The sequence below is a fragment of the Carettochelys insculpta genome, chromosome 2, assembly GCF_033958435.1.
Source record: "Carettochelys insculpta isolate YL-2023 chromosome 2, ASM3395843v1, whole genome shotgun sequence".
Classification (NCBI taxonomy): domain Eukaryota; kingdom Metazoa; phylum Chordata; order Testudines; family Carettochelyidae; genus Carettochelys; species Carettochelys insculpta.
Window position 1 is genome coordinate 266,910,293 of NC_134138.1, and position 27,981 is coordinate 266,938,273.

Consider the following 27,981-nt stretch of genomic DNA (forward strand, 5'->3'; position numbering starts at 1 on the left):
CCAAGGTGGGGTATCCATACATCCTGTTACGGTTAGGACAGTCCCCTGTTTAAGCCCTGTCCTGGAAGTCCCAACTTTTTAAGAGCAAGAGCAAGTGGGACAGATGTCCAGTTTTGCCAGAAAAGTAAGGTGTGCCCCCAGGAGTAGCACAAAGGAACATTTGGGGGAGCAACGAGTGGTGCAAGGTGGTATGGCTTAGGCAGTCTGCATCAGGGTAATGGAGCTTGGGCAAGCTGTGATGCCTGCAGCTTGACCCAGTCCTGTGCTAGATAAGAAGAAGGCTTGGGCCATCCCTGTGTGGGTTGGGAGAGGCTCCGGTCAGTTGCAACACCAGGCAATTTGAGTGGACCCCATGTGGGAGGAGTGGGAGGTGGGAGCTGGGCAGTCCTACATGGTATCACAGTTTTCCTTTGGGACATATGGTCACCCTACAGTAAGGCTATCAGAGGTTTCCAGTTTGCCTGGTTTGGGAAACTTAGACCTGCAGCATACGGTACTGGTAAAAGTGTTATGCAATCTGTAAAGAGAGTGGAAATGAAAAAGGTAAATAAAATCACTGGGAGTTTAAGGGTGGATTTGGGATAAATACTCCCTTACCATCATGCTTGAATTATTTTGCATTTCTTGAAGCATAAGAAAGGCATTTTGAGATCTTTTGAAGACGTGCATCCTCTACAGACCCCCTCATATGGAGAATATCTCCCTCTTAGGTTTCCTCACGTTTGAAGATTGTAAAATTAAGCCAATTTGCTAAGCTAGGGAACATGCAGTAAGCTACTTTCCTTGCCACGTGTAGAAAGCAGGGAGTCTCTTGTAATACCAGAGTACCTTATTCATGAAAGTACAGTATCTCTGTTCATTTGCTTACCTTTTGTAATGCTTCCCAGTGCATCCCATGCATGAAAAAAGCCATGGGCATTTCTAGGTCTTGTTTCAATTGTTCTCTGCCACTATGTTCTTGGAAATGAATATAAAATAAATGCATGTTTCTAAAAGGATATCTTTCATTGCTCAATAAATAATTTGGTATTTTCTAAGGAAAATAAGTGGAGTGAATTCAAACAACTTTATAAATGGGGTTCCTCTTGACATAACTATAACGAAAAGGTTTTTTTTAAAACAAAGGCAGTGGGTGATGGGTGGGGGGAGAAACGTGTATCTGATGTTATGAGGTATGTATGTCTAATGTAGTACATTGAAACAGATTGTTGGTATGAAACCTTTACCCTTAAAGCTGCTGAAGGCATTGGTCCAGTGGAGAAATGTTCTGAGTGATAAAACCTATTCTATTTAGGGAGACATTTAACTTCAATATTAAACTTATTGTCTACGTCTACTCTTGCACCTTCCTTTCAGAAGGGGCATGATAATGAGCGAGTTGGGAAGATGCTAATGAGGTCCTTCCATGAATATGCAGTGCCTCTTAGCATAATGGTGGCTGTGCACAATTGAAAAGTGCCACTTTCGAATCATGTGCCACCCATATAGACGGGGGCCTTTCAAAAGGACCCCTCCAGACTTCGAAAGCTCCTTCTTCCTATTTGATTTTAGGAAGAAGGGGTTTTGAAGTCCGGGGATTCCTTTCGAAGGGCCCTGTCTACACGGGCAGCACATGATTCAAAAGCGGTGCTTTCAAATCACTCATGGATGCCATTATCCTAATGAGGTGGTGCATATTCATGGCAGGACGTTATTAGCATCTTCTCAACTTGCTCATTACCATGCCCCTTCCGAAAGGAGGGGGCTAGTGTAGATGCAGCCATCATGCTTATTGAAAAATAAATTTATGAATTTCCTTGTCCTTCCATATCAGATCTGTGTTCACTTTCTTCCTCTCACACTTCATCATTTATATTGGGCTTTTTAAATATTAGAGTACGGCTTGTTTAATTGCCCAACATAGCATAGCCATTTGATTCAACCAATGGTGGGAATGGCTATTGTACTACTTCAAGAGCTCATAGAAAGTTAGTTAAAAAAGAAACACAAGGGAGATGAAACATATTTATTGCAGGATTGATGGTAACAGAAACCCAAATCCTCTTTTTATCCAGAGAAGTAGTATTATTTAGGCAACAGCCGTGAAAGCTTCCTTACCAACATGTCTCAACTCTGATCTTGAGGACCCTCCTGTGGAAATGAGCACGGTTCATTCTCTCTGCTATTCTCTCCCTGTTTCAGCAAAAAGAACATGCTTAGCTTTGGGATATAAGTAGTCCGATTGACTCTGTGATGTCAGTGGGACTAGTCATTTACTTTAAGTTAAACATGTTATTAAGCATATTATTGAATTTTACAATCTTAATTGTTGGCCTTTTGGCTGAGAGTCAGCAAAAAGGCTGAGTTGGTGTCAGACACTGTCCACCAATTTCTTTCAACATTTTATTGAACACCTGTCATTGGGTACTGACAGATTTTGGCTGCTACTGTTCTGAGCCAAGTTCTTCACACCAGTAATCTGTTGGTGTACTGTTTACAAACTCACCCAAAGCTGGGGCTCCGTTGTGCCTAGACTGTGTGTGTTTCTGTGTGTCTGTCTGTGTAGAATGTCTCTGCCCTGAAGAGCTTACAGTGTAAACAGGCATGACAAAATAAGGTGGGAGAACATCTAGAGGATATAGGTTTTGTATCACATTACTAAATTCTGTTTCAGCCAATTAGTCCTCATTTTGACATTCTTAACTCTTTTCACGGTCATCTGTGTTCTCCTGTGATGAGTAGCTTGTATAGATGGACAGAATAGTAATTTCTTGTACATTTCATGGAGAAAATTATATTTTATGAGCTTTTTATGTCACTTACAGAGGAAAAAACAACCCAGCCTGAAGGAGATATATAATTTTTGCATCAGGATCTTAATGAGTGCAAGTAGAATTTCTTCAGCCTGCAATTTAAAGGTCTTGAAACCTTTTTTCCAGTTTCTAAAATGTTACTAGAGAGATGCCTACGTTTATGTGCTCCTTTTGAATAACATTTGTGTATTAACCTATTTTTGTCAGTTGTGGCTAAAAACCTGTCTGAGCCTGTAGATGCCATCCCATGTTGTTTTGCTTTATTTGGACAGCTAGGCCTAATTACATTAATTACAACTAAGGGAGAGAGGGATGATCTGACCTTGTCACTCAAATGGATCTGAAGACCTACTTCTCTTTGTCCCACTGGCTTTTGAGTTGTGCAGGAAGTCAGTGACATGTTTAATTACTTTTGACAAATGAAGAATGCTTAAGTCTTTTAGCCGTGTCACATTATGACCTTCATGATAGCAGATGTGTAGAACAATGGCCTTGCCAGTAGCCCTTTGATAAAAATGCCATGTTATGAAGTCTTGGGTCTGAAGTGCAGGGGTGAAACTCACATTGATGGTAAGTGAAGGCAGGATGAAGATTCTTATTCAGGAAAGCACTTCGGGTCTACTAAAATCAGTGGGACTTAAGGACACGTTAAAATGCTCTCCTGGAAATGATTGTTTTCTCAGCAATCAAGAAGGTAACTTGTATGTCAAAGAACAACAAAATAATTCAATTAGTAGATGTTAGTAAAAAGTAAAGATTAATGTGAGACAGCATTTGCACATTAAAATGGTACAATATTTTTGTAACATTAGAGTTCTTATAATTAACTTTGCTGGGACAGTTTCCATTGCCAAATCATAACTTCTCAGAACAGCTACACTCAGGGATGAAAATGTCCAAATTTGGTGTAACTGGATCCAACCTCTCTGGCTTTACTGTGTGAACGTGAATTTTTTATTTACTTGTTTTGGAATAGGAAGAGGGGTGAAATTCTGACCAACATTGTTTTCATGAATGTAACTCAAAAATGATTGAACTTTGAGGGTGATACTTTCTGGAGCGTTCAGTAGTGGCGGAACCATTGCTGTTAGAAAGGTCAACAGTTAAACTTCCTTTGACTTTATTGGTAGTTGTGTTACGTGTACGCTGAAGATTTTTGAAAATCCCACCCCGAAATTTCAAAGCTGGTATGGAATAGATTTTATTGAGGAATCAGAGATTTGCTAGGAGAGGAAAAAAAACTTGGGTTTACTGTAAAATTATAGATGTTGGAAAATGCATTTGGATCACGAGCCAAAGCAATTTCCAATTAACTTGTAGCTGCTGACTTGGGCCTGATCTTGTAAGGGGCTGAGCACCTCTTGTGAGATGCTGACAACTCTGATTTCTCTTTGATTTAGTTAAAAATTTAGGTCTCTTAGCACCCTGCAGGATCAGGAACATATAGATGCAATGTATGTTCAGGGGAAGGTAGTTTAGTTGTACAGTTATGTTCAGTACAGGTACCGATTACAGGGATTTGCAAGATGACGTATGAGAAGTGTGTAAGCTAAGAAGCTTAACAACTTCGGAGCAAGGGCTAGCAAAGCTTTGTAACTGTAGCAAGCTGTTCGCTTAGATCTAGACTAAGGAGCTTATTGAGCTTATATTTCCACAAACCCATTAGCTGAAGAGCAAGGAAACTTACAAGCTGTGCAATAGCTACACTTCAAAGATTTACAAACATCATTGATGAAACCTGCAGAGACTGTAAGGTATGAATGTCAAATAACTCTAGATTTCACCCTCTCTAGAGTTTTGAGTATTTCTTCTTTATTTTCCCTTGTGAAATAAGAAGGGCAGTAAAATATGATGCCCGCAACATCCAGTGTCAGCCACTTTAAAAGTCACTGTTGGTAAAATAGCATGAGACATGCTTTCCTTTGGGTCCCCCAGGCTGGGTCTACACTTGCCCCCAACTTCAAAGGGGGCATGGTAATCAGGGCGATGGGAGATTACTAATGAAGTGCAGCAGTGAATATGCAGCACTTCATTAGGTTAATTCTCCCCTGCAGCTACTTTGAAGTGTCAAACTTCGAAGTGCTGACGTGCATGTAATCGCGGTCACTTTGAAGTACCCGCGCTACTTCAAAGTGCCTTTACTCCTGAGGCATTTCGACATAGCCTGGGCACTTTGAAGTGCCCACGGCTGCACGCATGCTGACACTTCAAAGTTGCCAAGGGAGAGAGTTAGCCTAATGAAGTGCTGCATATTCACTGCAACACTTCATTAGTAATCTCCATCACCCTGATAACCATGCCCCCTATGAAGTTGGGGGCAAGTGTAGACAAGCCCCCAGTGATCTCCCCTCCTTCTTCGACTCAGGAACCTAGTCAGGTTAGATTAGTCTCAGAGATAAGAGATCATTGTCATATCAGGGTGAGGTTATATTGGCATTTCCCCAGAGTACTGAGCGTAATCAAGTGACTAGCTGCTTGTTTTTAGAGGTTCATCATCATGCCCACAGTCAGCATCTGCTCAAGCCTTCACTCTGATGTTCCCTTGAGTACAGAATGTAATGGGTCTCTCTCTGCTTTGAAAATTCGCTGAAGTTGAATTTTAAATCAAAAACATATGACCATTTTTTCCATTGCAATTGTGAGACTATCCATTTTCTACCTGTTTACTTTGGATATTTATTGAAGATTTTTATTTAGTGTATTCTGATTCAATTATTTATTTGACTGTACAATAACAAGGACCCTAGAAATAGAGAGGTGGGGAAATCTTTATACTATATAGGCTGGTTCAGGAAACAGGGATGTGATCTTTTAAAGATTTTTGTCGTAGTTTAAATATACGTGCTATTTCTGAGCTGGGGTTGATTGTCATTATTTTAGAAATATGCTATTTCATGGGATATGTAACAAGCTTTATTGTTCATGTGTATTTTTTCACTGCAAAAATACTTGTGTAAGTTTTGTTCAGGTTTCCTAGGCTCTTCCTGGTTCTGGCTGTTAGGAAACGCTCTCTTTTGCTCCTGCTCTCTGCCCAGTGTTTTGGTTCTTCTTCGAGTGGTCCCCGTGGGTGCTCCACAATAGGTGTCGGGCTCGCCCAGCGCTGCAGATCAGAATTCTTCCAGCAGTTTCTTCTGGATCGCGCATGCGCTGGCGCGCGCCACGCCCCCACACACCCCCGTCCACGTGTGTGATCCGGTCCCCACCAGTTCCTTTCAACCGCCATCGGCTGCAGACGGAATCTGCTCAGGCTAAGGCCAGAGTCAGATAAGATAGCTGGTTTTTGTGTAATTTGTTGTTTTTGTCACTAAAAAAAAAACAAGGACAAGGAGAATATCAGAAAAAAAAAAAAGAGAGAGAGAGAGGAGTGAAGGAGAGAGGAGTGGACGAGAAGGCCACTTAGGCCGCCTGCTGCCCCGCAGGCCGGTGATCACTATTTGAGGTGGAAAGGCACGGATTAAGTGCTAAGTACCCTATTAACAGTAAAGGACTCACCGCAATGACCTCTTCAGGTTTTAAAAAGTGTGAGTCATGCCGCGAAGCTATGCCGGCCTCTGATGGGCATAGCGAATGCATCCACTGCCTGAGGGAATCACACGTTACCCAGAAGTGTTCTCACTGTGCTAAGCTCACAGCCAGGGCCAGAAAGGACAGAGAGATGAGGCTTAAAATGCTCTTGTTTGACAAGGCTCTCCAGCCAGAGTTGCCAGAGAAGCCTCACCCAGAAGGGCCCTCTGGGTTGCATAAGAGGAAGGCAACCTCTCTGACCCCCTCGGTGCAGAAAAGGAGGAAACTCTCCCTGGCTCGATCCTTGCCGACGAGTTCAGTGAGCAGGACGAGCGGCGTGCAGAGCCTCCAGCAGCGAGCTCAGGGAAGCGGCGGCGCGGCAGCGCACGTGGCAGAGGCTGAGCCTCCGATTACACAACAGCTGGCACGCAGGGCGCCGAGAGCGCCAGCGAGGCAAGCGCTGGAATCGGCAGCACCAGCCCCCGTGGCACCAACGGTGCAGGGGCACCCAGCACGGAGCCTATAGGTGCCGGAGGAAACTACTTGCGCAGCACCGCAGCTGACTGTGCCGGCATGGAGCCTATAGGTGCTGGAGGAAACTACCTGCGCGGCACCGCAGCTGACTGTGCCGGCATGGAGCCTATAGGTGCCGGAGGAAACTACCCGCGTGGCACCGCAGCTGACTATGCCGAGCGTGGCGCCGACAGCGGGCCTGAGATCCCGGGCACGGGAGGGGGCGGTGCCAACCCTGCAAGGGAGGGGCAAGGCAAAAAAAAAAAAAAAAAGCAAAACCCTGGCACTGCAGTCCATCTCCAGTCAGGGCTGCACTGCCCTTATCACCTAGCCCTCCCCCCGAGATACACACGCCGCACCGACGGGCTGTGACTCCACTGGCTTATCTGGAACCTCCCTCTCCATTCCTCCAACCAATTTCACCGTGGCTTGGGCCACCCTCACCATTTCTGGGCATGGATCCCCTGGAGTACTATCACAAACCAGTTTCATCTCTATCTGTGTCGTCGCAGAGGTCCCGCTCTCCCAGACATCATGGGTACACTCTCTGCTCGTGGCCCAGGTCTCCACCACCGGGCCCTTGCCCATGCTGCTATGGTCATCTGCATCATGCTGAACACAGACGCCGCAGGCCTAGATCCAGGGGCAGGTCCTCCCCTGCTGCTCAATACCCCCGTGTACACTCTCGCTCTGGGGCGGAAACACAGTTGTCTCAGGGGGAGTGAGGTCCAGAACCCCGAGACTTTCCTTCACAATCCTCCAGGGAGCAAGTATATCATCGACCGCGGGAGCCTGAGGTTTTGTGGGAGGTTTACCCCAGTGGTTCCTCCTCAGCCTCCCCAGATGAGGCCACGGCCCCCGGGGATGTCTCCCCCAGGGATGACCTTAAACAATTCCAGGAACTGTTCAAGAGAGTGGCTTTCACGCAAGACATTCAAATGGCAGAGGTGTAGGAGAAACATCATAAACTCCTCAAAAATTTGGGCCCCCCAGCTTCATCCAAAATTGCTATCCCGCTAGACGAAGCCATTATGGAGTCAGCCACTACCATATGGCAGACTGCGGCCTCTATTCCGCCTACGAACAAGAGAGCGGATAAGAAGTACTTCGTCCCAGCCAAGGGCATGGAGTTCCTCTTTAGTCACCCCCAACCAAATTCTTTGGTGGTCGAATTGTCCCAGCAGAGGTCAAAGGTGTCTCAGTACAAATCGGGGGGATGGGATAAAGATGCTAAGAAGCTAGAGCTGTTTGGCAGGAATGTATATTCCTCCTCTACCCTATCATTGAGAATGGCAAATTACGCTGGACGTGGCGGCACGTTCAACAGCTACAGCAGTGGTCATGCGTAGGGAGTCCTGGCTTCAGACGTCTGGTATCCCCAGGAACCCCCAGGTGAAGATCGTGGATCTTCCCTTTGATACACAAAAGCTGCTTACGGGCTCAACCTACTCGGTCCTCCACTCCAGCAAGGACTCAAGAGCCACATTTAGAACCTTGGGCATTTATACTCCCCCATACAGGAGGAAGAAATTTTATCCTCAGCAAAGATGCTATGCTTACCAACCACAGTGTGCTCAATATCAAAGAGGCTACGACCAAGGGCGCCATCAACAGCAGCAGCAGTACAGAACTCCCAGGCGATGTTCCCAACAAAGCCGTACACCCTCGGGGCAGGCCCAAAGACAACAAGTTTGACGGGTATGTCGGGGGCTGCACTATCAATACCATCGCTCAATGCCACTCTCATCTCATGTTCCATCATCGTCTCAAACCGTTCCACTCCAAATGGCAAAAGATCACCACAGACAGATGGGTGCTAGAGCTTATAGCCACAGGTTACACGATCCCCTTCCAGTCACTTCCACCGACGAAGCCTCCCACCAGGCCTCATCTCAGAGACCCTGCCCACGAGGTGAGGCTCAAGCAGGAGGTGGATCGCTTTCTGTTCATAGGGGCAGTGGAAAGAGTGCCGGAGCAATTCCAGGGGAAAGGTTTTTATTCACGGTACTTCCTAACAGAGAAGAAAACAGGAGGCTGGAGGCCCATCTTGGATCTACGGGGCCTCAACCGTTACTTGCGCAAGCAACGTTTTTCGGATGATCACAGTTGCCTCTATACTCACGGCACTGGACGATGGAGACTGGTTGCAGCCCTCGACTTACCAGATGCTTACTTTCATATAACAATCCACCCAGCACACAGACGCTTCCTCCGCTTCACGGTCGGCAGGGAGCACTTCCAGTACAGGGTTCTTCTGTTCGGCCTTTCCTCGGCTCCTGGAGTTTTTACCAAAACCCTGGCAGTGGTATCAGCCTACCTGCACAGACAGGGCGTGTTTATTTTCCCATATCTGGACGACTGCCTGCTGAAAGGGGCCTCGAAGGCAGAGGTCTTACGCATGATACGTGTCACAGCGGACACGTTTTCTTCGCTGGGCCTAGTTATCAATCTCGCAGTCAAAGACCGAACCCACACAAGTTATAAAGTTCATAGGGGCACGCTTAAACTCTATCACAGCAAGAGTATACCTGCCCGACGCCCGCTTCCGCGCCATCAGTTCACTGGTGCAAGTCATGACATACAGCCCCATGGTGCCGGTCCTAACGTGCCTACAGCTGTTGGGCCACATGGCGGCAGCGACGTTTGTGGTACAGAATGCCAGGTTACACATGCGAAGCCTGCAGCATTGGCTGGCGAGTGTTTACAAACCGGCATCTCATACTGTCCACAGGGGAGTGTCGCCCACGACAGAGGTGCACAGATCCCTAGCATGGTGGGAAAATCCCAAGAATCTGCTAGTGGGGGTGACTTTTTCACCAACCACAAATTTCTATTTTTCTTACTACTGACACCTCCCACATAGGATGGGGAGCGCACATTGGGAACAAGGTAACGCAAGGGCTATGGTCCTCTGCGGAACAGACACTGCACATAACCATACTGGGGCTCAGAGCAGTGTTCAATGCCTGCAAACGTTTTTGAGATTACCTGCATGGCAAAGGAGTCAGGATCAGTACCGACAATACCTCCACTATGTTTTACATCAATCGACAAGGAGGAGCAAGATCCCGTGGTCTATGTGCGGAAGCAGTCCGATTGTGGAACTGGTGCATCGCCAATAACATAACGTTGAAAGCCTCGTACTTGCCGGGCGCTCACAACGCGAAAGCAGATCAGCTGAGCAGGCGTTTCGCACTCACGCACGAATGGCAAATCCGCTCCGATCTGCTACGGCGCATTTTTCGTACATGGGGGGTTCCCCAGATCGATCTGTTTGCCACCCAGTACAACAAGAAGTGTCCCCAGTACTGCTCCAGGGCAGGAGTGGGGTCGGGGGTCCCTGGGGGGCCGCATTCATGATTTCATGGCAGGGCCCTCTACTTTATGCGTTTCCCCCCACAGTGCTTATCCACAGGGTTCTGCAGAAAGCCAGAAGGGACAGAGCTCGCATGATACTCATAGTCCCAACTTGGGATTGGCAGCAATGGTTTCCCTTGCTTCTGCGCATGTCGGACCGCCCACCGCTTCCTCTACCGGTGGCGCCAGACTTACTCACGCAGGCTCAGGGGTCCATAATGCACCCGCACCCTCAGGGTCTGCGTCTACAAGCATGGTTAATCCATGTCTCAGCTCCTTAGAGAGCATGTGTACAGAGGGAGAACAACAAGTCCTGGAACGTAGCCGAAGGACCTCCACCGGGAGGACTTACAAGCAGAAATGGACTCGATTTACAGCCCGGTGTTCCACCAAGCAGTTAGCTCCCCTTGACGTTCCTATAACTGTAATATTAGAATACTTATTGGACCTCAAAAGAGGCAGGTCTTCTCTATCCTCACTAAAGGTCCACCCTGCTGCTATATCAGCCTTTCGGCATACGGCGGAAGGGCCCACTGTATTCTCCCATCCTATCGTCACAAGGTTCTTGAAGGGGTTGGTAAGCCTGTACCCCCCTCGGGAACCGCTTCCACCATCATGGAGTCTGGACTTGGTGCTCAGCACGCTATCGGGTCCACCTTTCGAACCATTAGCCACAGTTCCCCTCCGTCTCCTTACGATGAAAACGACCTTCCTCCCTGCAATTACATCAGCCCGCAGGGTGAGCGAGTTCACAGCAGTGATGGCAACGCTGCCCTGCACAGTATTCTCAAAGGAGGCGGTAGCCTTAAGGTTGCACCCAGCCTTTGTTCCAAAAGTTTCTTCGGAGTTCCATCTTAACGATCCAATAGTTTTACCCTTGTTTTACCCGAAGCCTCACAGCTCCAGCAAGGAGGCACGCCTGCATCTCCTGGATGTGAGGAGGGCGTTGGCCTTCCACATAGACAGAGCTAAGTCCTTCTGGAAAACGGACAGGCTTCTAGTCTCTCTCGCTCCCAGGTCAAAAGGAGAAGGTCTTTCTTCACAGAGAATCTCAAAGCACATTGTGTCCTGTATAAAAATGTGCTACGAGCTTCAAAAGACCCCTTTGCTGGCCCCGCCTAGGGCTCACTCCACCAGGGCGGTGGCGGCGTCAACAGCCTTCTTCAAGGGCATCGCGTTAAAAGACATCTGTAGGGCGGTGACCTGGTCATCCTACGACACCTTCGCCAAGCATTATGCCCTACATCGGGTATTCGAAGAGGATACCCGTCTGTTGACAGCAGTCCTCTCGGGGGCAAGCTGCACATAAACCGATCACCCACCTCCTTACTTGGGTTACTGCTGGGTAGTCACCTATTGTGGAGCACCCACGGGGACCACTTGAAGAAGAAAGAGAAGTTACTCACCTGTAGTAATGATGGTTCTTCGAGATGTGTCCCCATGGGTGCTCTACCACCCGCTCATCCTCCCCGCTTTGGATCTCTGTCAAGTGTTTTTCAGGAGCATTCGAGGCGGTTGGTCAAGGAACTGGCGGGGACCGGATCGCGCACACGGCCGGTGGCGCGCGGGGGAGTGGTGCGTGCCGGCGCATGCGCGATCCAGGAGAAATTGCTGGAAGAATTCCAATCTGCGGCGCTGGGTAAGCCCGACACCTATTGTGGAGCCCCCATGGGGACACATCTCGAAGAACTATCGTTACTACAGGTGAGTAACTTCTCTTTTAAAGGGGAATCTCAGCCTGGATGAAAACATATGTAGCTTACATTTTTCTTCAGTTGTTAATTATTCTTGCATCTCTCATTACCTATCCTCGAAACACTTTATTTAAACCTACTATACTGGTTTTAGCCTGTTGACCTTTTAGCTTTTAAAGAGCTCACAGCACTTTTGGCAAGAGCCAGGGAGTCCTGGACTGGTGACCTGGAGCAGCTGTACTTGGGGTAATTACTATCTCCACCTATAATCCTCCAATACTTTCAGTTGGACAGTCTTCAGATCCTGTCCTAATCTGTTTTGTTCTGCTGTAATGCATGCCAGAAGAGGTTGATTTCACTTTAGCTTCTCTTATAATATCTTGCCTTTGCATGCTCACAACTTATTATTATTCTTTACCAACACCATCTTGTAGGCAATTCTCTGGTACCTTTATCACTATTCAGGTTAGCATCATCAAGATTTATTTTCTGGACACTACTAATCAGCACAGCCTCCTGGAGTGACTCCAGTTGCACTTCCCAATGCCCTCTGTTGAAGATTTTTTTTTTTGCAGATTGGTAAAACTGAAAAACTCACTGCCTTTCTCAGATAGGCCCATCTCACATCCCCACTTTTATAGATTTATATGTTTGGTTAATGCCTATCCAATAACGTTGCATCGTCATACCCTGCTCGCCTGTTTAGCTGTCTTTCTGTTAAGTACATGAAGTAAGAGAGAGAGATGAATTCCAAGCCTTAATCTGCACCATTAAATTATAAAATCAAAGATTCTAGATCTTTTCGTTCAACAGTTTGTCCAGTTTGTAAATATATGTGAACTTCTTTGATACAGAAACATTGGAAATAGGTTATAGTAGATGTTTAGAGTTTTCTGCACTGTGGGTAACAAAGCCTATTACTAATTCTTTTGTGTGTACAAACCATTATAGGCCGTGTCTACACTAGCCCCAAACTTCGAAATGGCCATGTAAATGGCCATTTCGAAGTTTACTAATGAAGTGCTGAAATACATATTCAGCGCCTCATTAGCATGCGGGCGGCCGCGGCACTTTGAAATTGAAGCGGCTCGCCGCCGCGCAGCTTGTCCCAACGGGGCTCCTTTTTGAAAGGACCCCTCCTACTTCGAAGTCCCCTTATTCCCATCTGCTCATAGGAATAAAGGGACTTCGAAGTAGGCGGGGTCCTTTCGAAAAGGAGCCCCGTTGGGACAAGCTGCGTGGTGACGAGCTGCGTCAATTTCGAAGTGCCGCGGCCGCCCGCATGCTAATGAAGCGCTGAATATGTATTTCAGCGCTTCATTGGTAAACTTCGAAATGGCCATTTACAGGGCCAATTCGAAGTTTGGGGCTAGTGTAGACACGACCATAGAGTATGCTACATGTATGACATGTCATTGAATAAATCGTTAATGCAGAGGTGCTTCCTCCTATCCCTACCAGGCAGAGTTTGTGGGCTGGATGAGACCTGCAGCATGTCTGAATCCAGCCAGTGAGGCTCAGGATTGTGCCCTCCTCCCCCGCACCCTGCAGCAGTGAGCCAGTACTGGCTCCCCAACCATGCTGGGGAGCTGAACCACAGGTGTCCTCTGATCACAGACATCTGGATTAAGGAGGTTCAAGTGTGTATCTAATTAGTCTTAAATCAGCATACCTGGCCTGTTCCTTCAGTTGTTTTTAGCTTTGTTACTCCACCTTTCCCTTTGTCCATATGAGGAATCATTCAAGCATCATCTCTTCAGTACCAGTGCCTTTGTTTTCCACTTTACATGTGATTTTTGTAAATTTGCAAAACTGCAGTCAATTTACTTATAAAAAAATAAACCAGCCCATGCCTTTGAAAGGTCATTGAATTCTTTATTACCTTCAAATATGGTAAGTTAAATAAAATGATTAGGAAAGGTGTCACTCAGTATATGAGACTGGACTACTGTGAAGAAGTGAACCATGTGAAAGCTGTGAAATCAGCCCAGTTCCACCGGGACTAGAGCCAGCTGCACCAATTTTTCTACTTTTTCCATTGCAGATTCAAGAATGATTGCAATAGAGTTGGACAGTTTATTTACAGATTTGCTGTGACTGACAGATTGCCAGAAGGGAAATGTTTGTACTCCCTGAAGATGCTTTTTCGTGAAACTAAGGCTAAATATCTGACATCTACAAGATTTCATTTACTTTTCAGGGGACTGATCAGCAGTCAGATTATTGAGGAATTGGACCTATGCTTTCACTGTAATTGGACCTAAATATAGAGGGTACAATCTGCTTTTTGTCCTGGTATAAAACATGACACTAGGTGCAGTGCAAAGTGAGTGTAAAATGCTACTGTTCTGATATGATAGCATTTTGTGTTCACTTTGTCTGCTGTAAATGGTGATTGAAAGTGCCTGACAATGATAAATGAGGTCCATAGTACAGTCTAATTCTGATTTCCCACCAGTGTAAGACAGAAGGTATCTCTGTTGGTATCCATGGAGTTGTCCCAGTGTGAGTGAGATCAGAATAATTCCCACAACTTGTTTTTACATATAAGCTTGACGTGATTTTTTAATTCCATTTTTATCTGGAATACATGAGACCAACTTCTGCTTCGCTTATTCTTGTGAGCCATCCTATGTTCTCCAAGGCAAGTGGGACTTGTTCTTTTCTCGTGATTGTTTGAGCCAAATTTTGATCTTTTGTTCATCAATGTATATCTAAAGTAGCCATTAACCTGAATGCAATGCCCTGCTGTACAGAGATCAGAATGCACCTAAAATGCAATCTGGTCATCCTGCTATGAAAGTAAAAACATTTAGTAGAGAAGTCTCTCTTTACAGCCATGTCGGCTGCATCTACACGACAATGCCCTTTCTAAAGGAGGGCTTTTGAAAATAAATGTCAAAAGATGGCCTTTCAAAAAGGAGCATCCACACTGGCAAACAGAGAACAAAGCTCTGACCTGTTGCCCGCACTTTTGAAAGAGAGCAGCCACAGGTTCCAAGTATGCCCTTTTGAAAGTACAGGGCCAGGACACACCCTGGGCAGAGTCTCATGGCGGCCAAGCCCTTTCGGTGCCATTGCCAGCCATCCCTTTAAAGGGTCCCTCCTCCCCTGGGGCCTCGTCCTGCACATGCTGAGGGCTGGCTAGCTGTCCCCAAGCAGGCAGATGGAGAGTAAGTGGAGGACTCCCATGGACCCTGATCAGCCTCCCCGCACCCAGTCCCCCAGGTCATCTGCTGCTGTGAGACCAGCAGTGCTGGAGGATGGGGCAATGGGCAGTGGCTACAGAACTTCCGAATGACTAACGGAACATTCTTGGAGCTGTGCCACTGGCTGGCCACAGCCTTGCAGAACTGCGACACCCGCATGAGGCCAGTGATCCCACTACAGAAATGTGTGGCCATTTACCTGTGGAAACCGGCCAACCTGGACAGTCACCCATCCGTCAGGCACCAGTTTGGGGTGGGCAGGGCCACCATCGGGGTCGTCCTGAACAATATAAGCCATACCTGGGTCATACTCCTACTACAGGTGGGGGACAGTGGGGAGAGGGATCCCTGGCAAGGGGCACCTTCAGGAACCGGGGGGGCCCTGAGGGGGATGGGCAGGCATGCAGGGGGCTGGGGGCCGGTGCCCCAGGGAGGCATGCCTTGTAGGGAATGGGGACAGGGACAGCTGGGCATGTTGCTTCCCACCCCACACTCATGAGCGCCTTCACCCCCCAAACCCTGCAGGTTGTCCAGGCCATCAACAGATTCCTCCTGGGGCAGCTGATCTGCATTGGGGACCTGGACAATGTTATCCAGGGCTTCGAGGAGCTGGGCTTTCCAAGCTGCTTTGGGGTGCTCGATGGCACACACTTTGCCGTCTGGGCCCTGGAGCACAGTGGTGGGGCCTACATGAATCAAAAGGGCTACCACTCCATAGTCTTGCAGGTACTCGTGGATGCAAAGGGATGGTTCCAGTACATCTGCGTGGGCTGGTCTGACTGTGCCCACAACGCCAGGGTGTTCTGGAACTTGGGGCTGGACCGCTGGATGGCCGAGGAGACCTTCATCCCCTGGTGGGAGCTACCCGGCAGGGACACCACGATGCCATCTTGAATCATGGTGGCTGCATCCTGCTCCCTGCAGGCCTGGCTTATGATGCTGTACACAGGATCTTTTTAATGAGTGGCTCAACCAGGCCTGAAATACAGTTAAGTGGGCATTTGGCCACTTGAAGGGGCGCTTCAGATGGCGCTTCAGATGCCCCTCACCAGGGTGGAGGTGGGCCTCCACAGCGTCCCAGTAGTGGTCAGGGCCTGCTGCACCTTGCACAACTTGGTGGAAGCTAAGCAGGAGCTGTTGGTGCAGGGGTGGGCTGCTAAGGCATGGCGTGGGTACAAGCAGCTGCCTGCCGCCCTGTGCCACCAGGCCCAGCAGGCTGGGGTGCAGGTACAGGAAGCCCTGCACCAGGTCTTCGCCTGAGGGCCACACTGACCTCCCCTCACCCTGCACACACACACCCCATGACCACCTCCATGCACACGCAACCTGCCCCCCACCACTTCCACACATGCACAGCGGACACAGGTTTAAACAACACAATAAACTGTTTACTTAGCACTTGCAACTGTCTGTGTCTCTCCATAACTGTGGGAACTATTTACAGGCGGGTTGGGGAACTGTGATGTGGGGTCTGGGGGGGGAACCATGACCTGAGGGATTGGGGGAAGTGGGAAGCTGTCGCGGGGGCGGGTATTTACAGGGGTGGTATGGGCCAGGACGGGCAGACTGCAATGCCCCAGGAGGGCTGAGGGTAGGGGCAGGGGGCGACCAGCATGCATGACACCTACCTGGGGGTCCCTCCAGAACTCAGGCAAGGCATGGGTGGAAGGAGGCCTAGCTGGATGGCCCCTCCCTTGAGCCCTCGTAATCGCTGATCATCTCCAGTGTCCTTGTACTCTGTGGGCACATGGTGCTGGCTGAGAGAGGGCTTTGCTGTGGACTGGATGCCCTAGAGTAGAGTGGCATTGCTGTTGACTCTGACCACTAGAATGTGTTGTTCTAGTAGTTGGCACCACTGGGGAAGATCCAGACTATTAAGTCACATGGTAATGAGCCCAACCATGGGACTGTAGAGTACCTGCCATCCACCCCAAAAGTGATGGGTATATCAGCCTTGCAACAAAGGGCTACTGGTGAATTTGCAGGAGACAGAAAGTACACATCTTAGTGCTTGTTCTCGATCTGTATTTAATACAATCCTACTGTTTTTGTTTTTTGCCTAGTATCAGAGTTGGGTAAGTTGTTTGCTTCTTCCCATTTGTTTTTTTTTTTAATCCTGTCTTGAATGGTTATCTACTTTCATGTGGATTCATTCCAGCACATTTTTGATGTAATGAAACTATACATCTAGGAAAAGGGTTTAGAACACGATTTATGGAGAAGCTGAGAAAACTGAGCAAATTTTTAGTCATGAGCTCAATAAAATGAGCTCTCATTTGCTCCTCCCCCAATATTGGTATCTCAGGCAGGTGTCTCAGGTATCTCATGGAGTCCTGGACACTGTGTGTGAATTACTCTGCTAAAAACATGAGGAATACTGAGCTGGATTCACCCTGGTTGTCAGTTGTTGCAGATTGCTTGAAACTGCACCTCCTTTTACATCAGCCTGGTCTCTTGGAATGATAAAGGGAATTGCATCTACTACCCTTTCTTAAATATTGCCCTGGGGGCTGGCAGCTGACGGGTCTTTTGGAGCTCCACTGGAGCCCCACCCTCAAAGACATGACAGATTTCGGTAACTTTCGGTAAACGATATTCCATAGCAAGCAATATTTATAATTTAAATTTTGTATCTTGAGGAAGATGCATAATGCATTGCGTAGGGACCAACATTCTGAATAATACAGATGGACATGGAGACGTAAATCAGATTTTAGTCACCTTAACTTTTTAAGATCAAAGTGGCTTTTGAAATACATTAAAGAATTTGGCATTAGGATGATTGGCTACCCTTCCAGAGTTAGATGAGGGGATGTTAGCAGAGAGAAGGGACAATAATAATTGTATGGGAAACAGATTGAATTTCCCGAAACAGTACTTTGTGGAAATATTGGTATAGCCTCATCCTGATATGACAATGAACTCTTAACCTTTGAGATTAATCTAATCCCTGACTAAGTTTTTGGGTCAAAGGAGGAAGTGAAGTCATTGGTGGGAAACAAAGGGAAGTGTGTTTCATGCTCTTTGACCTAGAGGGTCATGGAGGGAATGTTGAGTAATGTTGTTTTGCTTAAATTATATGAGAAGTGGAAATGTAGGTATGGTCTCCAGATATTTTGCTTTCCTACAGTTCTCACTGTTTTTAATCTTGTGTTTTAATATTGAACAAGATGAGTCATAGACTGGGTAATTACTTGCTGTCTACCCCAAAGAGACCAAAAATCCCTTAACCTTTAATAAGAGGTGGTGAAGGGTGGTGGAACTTGATGCTCACTTGGAGTTTTAGGTCAGAAGGGCACTGACAATAGTGTCTTGTCCTGTCAACTGTTTTGTAATAGGCCTTGGTCAGGTGACTACAAAGGATAAGTTTTAGGACCTCAGAGAAGACATGAATTACAGTAGTCTGAAAAGGTCAAGAACCACTGGTGTAGATTTTTTGCAGTTATTTATTGTCTGGTAGGAATAACTATTGTAATAATAAACAGCTTGGTCTTACATTTGAGACTTGGAACTGAGCAGCAAAACAGTACTGTGAAGCAGCTAAGCACAGAATTGTAGAACTGTGAGACTGGATAGACGTTAGTAGATCATCTAGTCCAATCCCCTGCATAGAGGCAGGACTAAGTATTATTATTTCCTGTAAATAGGGAAACTGTGACACAGAAGGGTTAAGTGACTTGCCAAGAGCCTCAAAACAAGTCATTGGCAAATCCATGAGTAGACTCAAAGAGTACCCTTAGTTTCTTACTGTAATTATTAAAATTTGCCAAACAGAATGTAGATAAATATGCTTTCATGGAACTTCGTGTACTTTGAGTATGATGAATTACATATTGGAAGGGAAGACTGGGTAAATATTGGAGCCACAACATGTCGAGCAATCACATGTACACAGTCTGATCACGAAGGCCTGTGTTTTATTAAGGAGGGGAATGTTGGCTAATGTAGTGTAATTATTCCCTATTCTTTCTGATAGAAAAGCCACAAGATCTTTAATTTCCACATTCTCTCCCATCAGAGACAGGCAAAAGGAACCTCAGTCATAATGCCTCATCCAGACTACAGCATTCCCATAACACCATTCTTATCTTCTTGCAGTTATTCTGAACCCAAGTCCTGGTAAGGGTTTTGAATATATGACCTGGATGCCGGAATTCTGTCAAAATGTTATGACTTATTTACAAAAATGGTATAAATAGAATGTTCAAGATATTTGTAAAGCAATCAAGGGATTGACTAGATTGCCTAGTGTTATAGCTGAGTTTCTGCAATAACTGGGTTATCTGGTTAAGTTAAGGTTAAATTATATTGTAAGAACTGGCAAGCTCTGAGACAAAGAGCTGTGAATGGAAATTACAAATGCTGAGCTTGTGATTCAGTGCCTAAAGACAACAGCATGATTACAAAGAAAAGGTCGTTTTTCTAACCCAAGGACAGTTGTATCCTGCCTTCTGCCTTTTAAAAACAAATCAGCATTAGTTGCATTTCATCCTTGAATTATTCATTAAGATCAGGCACTTGTTCGCTTTACTTAGTCATTTTCCTCTTGCTTATTCTCAGCAGTTTTTCAGAAGATGCAACACAGTAGCACCTGCTTACAAGAAGCATTCAGTTTAATAGATGTCTTGACTGGAAAGCCGCTTTTGATGCCAGTTCAAATCAGATGCTCATGGTTTATTTGAGTAGACTTCATGCGTTATGAGAAATAGCTAAATTCTATCTTGCACTATCTCTATATTAATTTATTTTTATTATTTTTCATCAGTTCAGATAATGTAGTTGGGATAACCCAAAGATATGCAAGCATAAAATCGTGTTTTTCTATCTCACTGAATCCTTACTCATGCAGTGCTTCTGTTGAATTCAAGGGTGCTTTGTCTGTGTTAGTATTTGACCCCATTAAATAAAGTACAGTTTCATGTTTTCCTTTCTTATATATCCTTCCTCATTAAGTCAAAATACGGCAGGTATTCTAGGGGTGGCCAACTGTTGGTCAGATTATTTTATGACATTGGCTAGTTGCTGAATGCTGTATGGAATAATTTACCTGAAGTGGCACATGTTTCTCCTTACATTGAGGAAAATGAAGCTGTGGGAGTGGATAAGGTGATCAGGGTCTGGTCCTGTATGCTCTTTGCACCATGAATTGCATTTTTCCTCTTGCTGCTTTCCCTCATAATTTACCTTGTTTGCATATTTTAGTATTTTCACACCACAGTGCCTGAGTAAATTTTCTTTTGAATAATTAAGGAAGTATATGACCTTGGAAAGTCAGTGTATCTTTTATTACTGCTAAGGGCATTAACTCTGAGGAATTAGAAGAAAGATTATGTGCATTTTTGTTCACTTATACACAGTTGTATATGTTGCAAAGTATAAAACTTAGACTGCAACATGCTGTGTACCCAGGGATGCACCAGACCCAAGAAAAAGGGGAAGGGGTTTTAAAAAGGTGGAAACAAGACTGGGGAAGCATTTTTAGTCTTCCTGCTGCTGCATGAGAGTGTAGATAAGCAGGTTCCTTGTTTGTAAAGATGTTAACTGTGGATTGGTGGAGTCAGTGGCTTACTAGCAACCTTCCACAGTCATCAGATGGGGGAAGCAGGCTGTCTGTCTGCAGATGTTGGCTTCTCCAGGAAGAAAAAAAAATAGAATTCTGCTTTCAACATTTGCACATGTCCGTTCTACTGTAAGTTGTGTACACATCATACTTAGTTGTCCATTTTCCTCTCAGCAGTACCCATTGTGCAGTGTAAGGACGATGTAGTGCCCTTGTGCCACTGCAGTCAGATATAAAGACTTATGCTATCCCTGCCCCTCTCAATTCCTCCGTACTGCCAGTGTTGGTTGTTAGAACTTGTGATCTTTTCAATTGCAAATCTTTCCTTCCTCCTTGTGTAGCTAGTGCCTCTCATGTATGTTTAGAGAAGTACATACTGTACTGAGCACTGACTAGTGTACATTAGTTGTATTCTTAGTGAATCTGGGTCTCTGGTGCCTATTTGGTCACCATGTCCAATATTGAACTCATGACACATTGTCTGAGCTTTAAGACCGGTCTCTCTTGTGGCAAACCAATGCTAATGAGTGATTCTCTCCCCAGGTGCCTTAAATGTCTGGGGCAAGCAGATGTCACAGTTGTAGAAGGTTCAATCCTTGTTCCAAAAAGTAGAAACTGGCATGCCTAATTACTTACTTGCAGAGTCTGCTCATTACTCTCCATAAAAACTTTCATGCTTGGAATGGGCACCGAGCTTATCTGAGTTGAGTATTCTTCCCCTTTTAGCTAAGTTTGTCGGCAGATAACTCCTTTCCATGCTGAAGAAGAGAATTCATAAATCCTTGATGCCTTCAAAATCTGCAGGCAAGGAATGAACTGGAGGCAAGCACTTTGAGGGGCAGTTGAAGAAGAGATACCCCCAGGTTCAGCCTACATACAAAGAGGAATTAATGATTGCAGAGCCCAGGAAGGGCCTATTGTGACCAGTCCCAGGACAGACCCAGTTTGCTGTGTCTCATGATCAGGAGCCCTTGATGGTGCCATCTACACCCAAAACATTAGAGATAATTTAGGAACTATTGAACTTCTTGGTACCAATTTTACCTGTGGTCCAGGATTCCTACCCTGTACCAGCATCAGATGTATCAGATCCTTCTTGTCAGCTCCAGCCCCAATGCACTGGTTGGTACTGGTGGCAGATACCACTGGTGCACCTAGCATTAAGGAGCAAGCCTGTGATGGTCTCACCAATGCTTCCATCATTAGACACGTAATCTGTCTAATTACCAATAGGGTCATTACCCATGCTCAGAGAAAGCAGATTTATATTCCTAATTAAATTATAAAGTTGGGGCCTATGCTTCTAGACTTGTGCAGTTCCAGTGGAATTCCTACTCACTATGGTTTAGATCTCAATGCAAGGACAAATTGCTAGCATATAGCTGGGCCCCACCTCTGAATCAATGTTCTTTACCTTCCCCATATGCTCTCTAATATCCCTGTTCCTTTCCAGGGATTGAATAGGTATTGGGAAAATGTGAAGCAGGGTTTCCAGTCCATGTCTCCTGGGACTGGTACTGTGTAAGGGGAGTTATTTACTTGGAACTCTCCTTTGCAAGTTGGATAAAGGACTTCCTCAACAGTGTCTAGCCTCTTTGTCGTCAGATGAGGTAGTAGTCACAGGGTCTATTTCATCCTGGCAAGATGACTTAAAGTTCCATCAAGACTTGCTATGAAGGATGGCTGCAGCTCTAGATGTTCATCTGAAGGAGGTGCAAGAAAAGACCTACAGATTGATGGACATTTTGATCTCTATCGGCCCTTCCAGGGTTGGGTCATTGTCTCCCTTCTTGCTCTCGCTATTAATGAGGCTATCCAAACCCCGCATTAAGAGTTTATGGCAGATTCTATTCTCCTTTTCTTTCACTGCTAAAAGGGTGGAAGGGAGATAATACATCCCTTCCCATGGATACGAGCCATTTTTACAACCACCTGTCTCTGGGTACCCTGCAAGTGTCGGCTGCAAATGAAAAGGAAAGAGAGGGACAACAGGCATGAGACCTGAAAGGGAAATAAATAAGGGAGCTGTACCTCTTCAGATGGAAGATATATTCCATGGGTTTAAAGATGAGAACTGTGAACCAGTAAAGGAAGAGAAGAACAGTGCGAAGATAGACAAGCAGAATTTCATAGAAAGTCTGGCAGAAGAAGCAGAAGCTGCAGCAGTAAGTGGAAACATGAAACAGATATATGACATTACAAAGATTTTGGGAAAATTCAGCAGAACTGAATGGCCAGTCAAAGACAAAGAGGGACAGGTGATAGTAGGAACAGACCAGCAACTGAATTGATAGGCACAGCATTTGAAGATTTTCTCAACAGATCAGCTGTAGAAAATCCACCAGTCATCCAAGCAGCAGAAAGGGGTCTTCCAATAAACTGTCAGAAACTGTCTAGAGAGGAGATCAGGAAGGCCATCTTGAAAGAAAAAACAGTAAAACTGCAGGCCCACACATCTTTCCTGCAGTAGCCCTCAAAATGGACAATGATACCACAGTAGAGATACTGTTTCCCCTGTTTGAGAAGATCTGGAAGAAGAAAAATCAGCAAACTGGAAGGAAGGCTACCTCATGAAGATCCCAAAGAAGGACAGCTCAGTGTTAATCTTTTACTCTGCCAGGTACACTGAAGCTAAATATATTCTGTTCTGGGCACCCCAACATGAGAATGATGTAGCACATATGGAAGGAATTCATAGCACGGCAGCAAAAATGATTCAGGGGCTGAAGAGATTGACAGTGGAGAAGAGATTACAGCAACAAATATCTAGACCATGGGCTAATAGTGACTAATACTGGAAACCTGTGAACAAGGATTGAGAGGACTTATTTAGCATCATAGAAGGATTTATAACAAAGAGCATACCTCTCAGCCTGCAAACCTGCCAATGCATATGACCCATGTCATCAAAATGCATGACAGATGACTGCAATGTAGAACACCTTTATTTTGATTCACTTTGTGCCGTAACCTCTAAATTATGGGTTTTTAAGTATAAGAGGGGTGTGTGTGTGTGTGAGAGAGAGAGAGAGAGAGAAAGAGAGAGAGCAATTCTGCAATCTGTAACAGGTTTAGAGTGAAATGAGGAAGGGGCAGTTTGATACAGATTGCAAAATTTGATTCAGCCAGGAAGATTTATTTATTTATTTATTTAGGTATGGAAATATTTAAAACTAACATTGCTTTAAAAAAATGTTGTCTGATAACTTAGAGTGAATCTCCAATATTTCTTTGATAGGAACATTGGATGGGCTTAGAAGGTTGGAAGAGTTTGAAATACAACATAAAGCATTTTATTGGACTTAATGAATGAATGGCAGTGTTTTGAAGAACCCAGGGGTCTCTTTTGTTTATTTGTCTCAATCACCAGTGTCCCATGATGGACTTAGTTTTACTAGAGTTGAAAGGTTTTGTAACTGTTTTATAAGTCTCAGGGGGTAGCAATATATCTGCAGAAACAATGGGGAGTCCTGTGGCATTTTACAGACTAACAGCTTAATTTGAGTGTAAACTTTCATGGGTAAAAACTACTTCATCAGTTGCATCTGATGAAGTAGATTTTTCCCAAAAAAGCTTATGCGCAAATAAAGCTGTTAGTCTTTAAGGTGCTGCAGGACTCCTCATTGTTCTGTAAATAGTACACTGTGGGCCCAAGATACACAAAATCAGCTTCACTGTCTCCCTGTTCCCTGTCAATCTTGTGTGGTTGAATTTGGTGATAAGTAGTGCATGTTAAAACAAGCAATTTATAACACTAGTTAAAGGCAAGGTTATTTCAGCATTTAAGTCTGCTCTGCAAAAGTGGGAGAGCCCAATGTGGCCCTAACTTGGGGAAGAATTTGGGCTATAAAATTAAGACTTGGAAGGAGGTCACAACAAAGTTGCAATCCTGCTGCTGTAGCAACTTCTTTTGTTTGTTGGGTCAACTTGATTTTGTTAAATTTTCAGTGGCTGTGTCTACACTTGCATTCCTCTTTTGAAAGAGGTATGAATGAGGAAAATCAAAAAGTGCAAATGAGGTGCAGATTTGCATATATGACACCTTATTTGCATATTCTTATTTTGAAATAGCTTCTTTCAAAAGAAGAAAACCAATGTAGACACTGCTGTTTCGAAAGTAAACCCCATCTTCGAAAGAATCCTTCTTCCCGTAAAAAAAGGAAGAAGCATTCTTTCAGACATGGGGTTTACTTTCGAAACAGCAGTGTCTACTCTGGCTTTCTTCTTTCAAAAGAAGCTATTTTGTAAATAAGGTGTCAGATATGCAACTCTGCATCTCATTTGCATGTTCAATTATCCTAATTTGCATACCTCTTTCAAAAGAGGAATGCAAGTGTAGATACAGCCAATTAGTCCCTTCTGTTGGTTACAACCAAAACTTTTGGTCCATATCCTCTTGTATTTCCAGAGTAAAATACATTTTCTATCAGGATCCTCAAATAAACTGTTAAATCTATGCAAGCAGTGACCTTTATCCATAGATAGCATATTGTTCACTACGCTACAGGGTACCCTGCGAAAGCTCTGGTATATTATTTAAAGGTAGTTTGCCAGAGTAGTATAAAATACTCAGGATGGGTGAACACAGATGATTTGTCTTAATGCATTCTGATTTACTTGGCTAAAATATTTTTAAATCTTAATGGCTACATGTACACTAGAAGCATCTGTTGACAGTAACATCTGTAGACAGAGTTGTGTAGAGAGCGCATTTACATACAAAAGCCAATCAACAGAGCAATCCTCTCTGTCAACAAAGAGCAGCCAGACTGCCCTGCCCTCTGTCAACAGAATGGCTGACCAGAAGCTCTGCAAGCAGGGCTGCCCAGTGAACTGGAAGACCTCTCTGTCAACAGAAGTATCTACACTGTCAAGACAAATACAGAGTTCTGTTGAGACTCTGTTGCCAGAACACTTTATGTATGTAGACACTCCATGAGTTATGTCGACAGAATGCTGCTTCTTTTGACAAAACTCTTTAGTGTAGACACGGCCATTATAATAAGTGTACACAGAATTTTCGGGTGTTCAGATATAGCATCAGTGAACATAGCAGAAGGACAGAGGTATGGAGATAGCAGAGATGGATCATTGGCAGTTGCAGTATTCGCTGTCAATATAGTACTCTTTTTCTGAAATCTTTTCATGTTAGATGTTAGGGCTTGGTCTTGATGAATTAAAATTTTAGAAATCTGTCTAAGCTTAATAAAGAAAAATATAAAACAGTTCTATCAGTTTTCTTTTCTTTTACTAGTTAATCATGCATTATGAAAACATGCTAATTATATTTACAATAAATTCATAGTGTGCATGTGAGCATGTGACATTCTCTGTCTTCTTTTTAAATATGCGATAAGATTTAGATTGTGATTCTGTTTTTCTTCAGGCTATTAGATTTCTACAGACTGTTCATTCCTTAGAACCTATTGTTGCTTGGCAACAGCATTCAGTTTACGAGTGCCCAGCCCAGTGAATAGGTAGCTACCTAGAGCTTTCCAGTCAAGTTACACTGAGAGCCAGAAGAGTTTAATATTGATTTAGAGCAATTCTTTAAAAATAAAAACATTCTACCCATTGTTTGCCTGTGCTTATTTTTCAGTTAAATTAAAAAACATCATATCCATCAACACATCTTAATTTTACAAGTCACAGAATGGAGGGAGTTCCTGGGGCCCAGAAGAGACCCTTATTAAAATCTACTTTCAAAGAGAAGGGGTGTGTGTGTGTCTGTGTGTGTGTCTGTGTGTGTTTAAGCATAAGAACACTAATGTTTCATAGGTTCAACTGAGATCAGGATTCCATTGTACTAGGAAATTTATATATTCACATAGTTAAGAGGCATAGAGAATTGTAGTGACTTCCCCAGTGTCGTATAGCAGGTTCGTGAAGAGCTGAATACTTTGGTATGCTAACAATATGTTCCCTATGTTGTCCAGAAACAGAGAGTGAATGTTTCCATCTTACTATTGTAACCCTTCTTCCAGAAGGAGTTGGCAGCAACGAGGGCTGGGTTCAATATCTCGGGGTTCCTTTTCTTCCATCTCACACAGAACTGGCTCGAGCCCCCACCCAGTAGCCTGGGAGATTCACACACCCCGGGTGCCTCGAGAGGCAGTGCTTCCCCACTCACAAGCACAGAGTCTGAGAGTAGAAAAAAAACTTTTAATGGAAAAGGCAGAAAAGTCATATGGCATAAGCTTGGGAAAATACCACACTCAGAGTTCATAACCAATCCTCAAGTAACTGTCCCAGCTCAAATGGATTGAGCAATGTCCCTTGCCTCTCAGGCTCACCAGTCCAATACTGTAACCAGCCAGCCCACACACCCGAACTTTCTTTGTAGCCCGCTTTTCAAGTGCCCCACTTACAACTCGGTCCAGTCTGTGCAGGCCCTGACACATCACCCTGATGCATTCCCTCATTGACCCTGAGGCAATGCCACCTTCACGCTGGTCCAGCGTTCCGCTTGCTTCCTGCCAGCTGCCCCACTGTCCATCCGCCCCTGCTCCGTCTACCAGCCATCTGCCAGTTGCGCTGTCTGTCTGTCCGCTGCTTCTCCTCCTACTGGCTGGCCGCGCCGTCCATCCACTGTTCCTCCTACCAGCTGTCCACCCGTCGTGCCATCCATCCGTCCAGTGCTGTCTTGTCGGTTTTGCTGTGATTGCAGCTCATAGGCTATGTCTACACTAGCACACTATGTTGAAGTAGCCTTTTTCGAAGTAAGAACATCAAAATAGGCTACTTCGATGCATATCATTTACACATCCTCCACAGCTGGTGCCGTCGACGTTCAACATCGAAGTAGCAATGGGAAACAATGAAAGGAGCCGCCCCGGAAGGAAATGCAGAGCGTCCACACACACACAAGCCCTCCTCGTTGAAATAAGGGGCCAGGAAAGCCCGTGGACGGGGTCAAAGGCTGGACTAGCCCTTCCAGGGCAACAGCAAACTGCTCCTTTAAAGGGCCCCTCCCAGACATACCCAGCCTGCACAGCACGAGGTCCGCAGAGCACTAGCCACACTTTTGCAGAGCGACGCACAGCAGCTATGGACTCCCAGCAGCGGCAGCAGCAGCAGCAGCAGCAGCAGCAGCTGGAAGCCATCCAGGTAGTCACCCAGGGAGCAAGCACCCTGCTAGGTGCTGCACAGGAGGCCACCCAGCAACTCCTGGCAGAGGAGCCCTCCCAGGGGGCAGACGGGGATGCCCCTGACCACCAGGATCCCCTCTTCCTCCCCTGCTGGGTGCTCCGCCACCTCTGGAGCTACTCCACCAGCTCTGAGTCATGGGGAAGTGGGATGATGACCAGTGGCTGCAGAACTTCCGCATGCGCCGGCAGAACTTCCTGGAGCTC

General features: G+C 45.4%; 1 protein-coding gene across 5 annotated transcripts in view; it reads left to right on the forward strand.

Moving 5' to 3' along the window:
- The window catches only part of XYLB (xylulokinase), a 178,237-nt gene that overhangs the window by 91,485 nt on the left and 58,771 nt on the right, over nucleotides 1-27,981 (forward strand). The window lies entirely within an intron of this gene.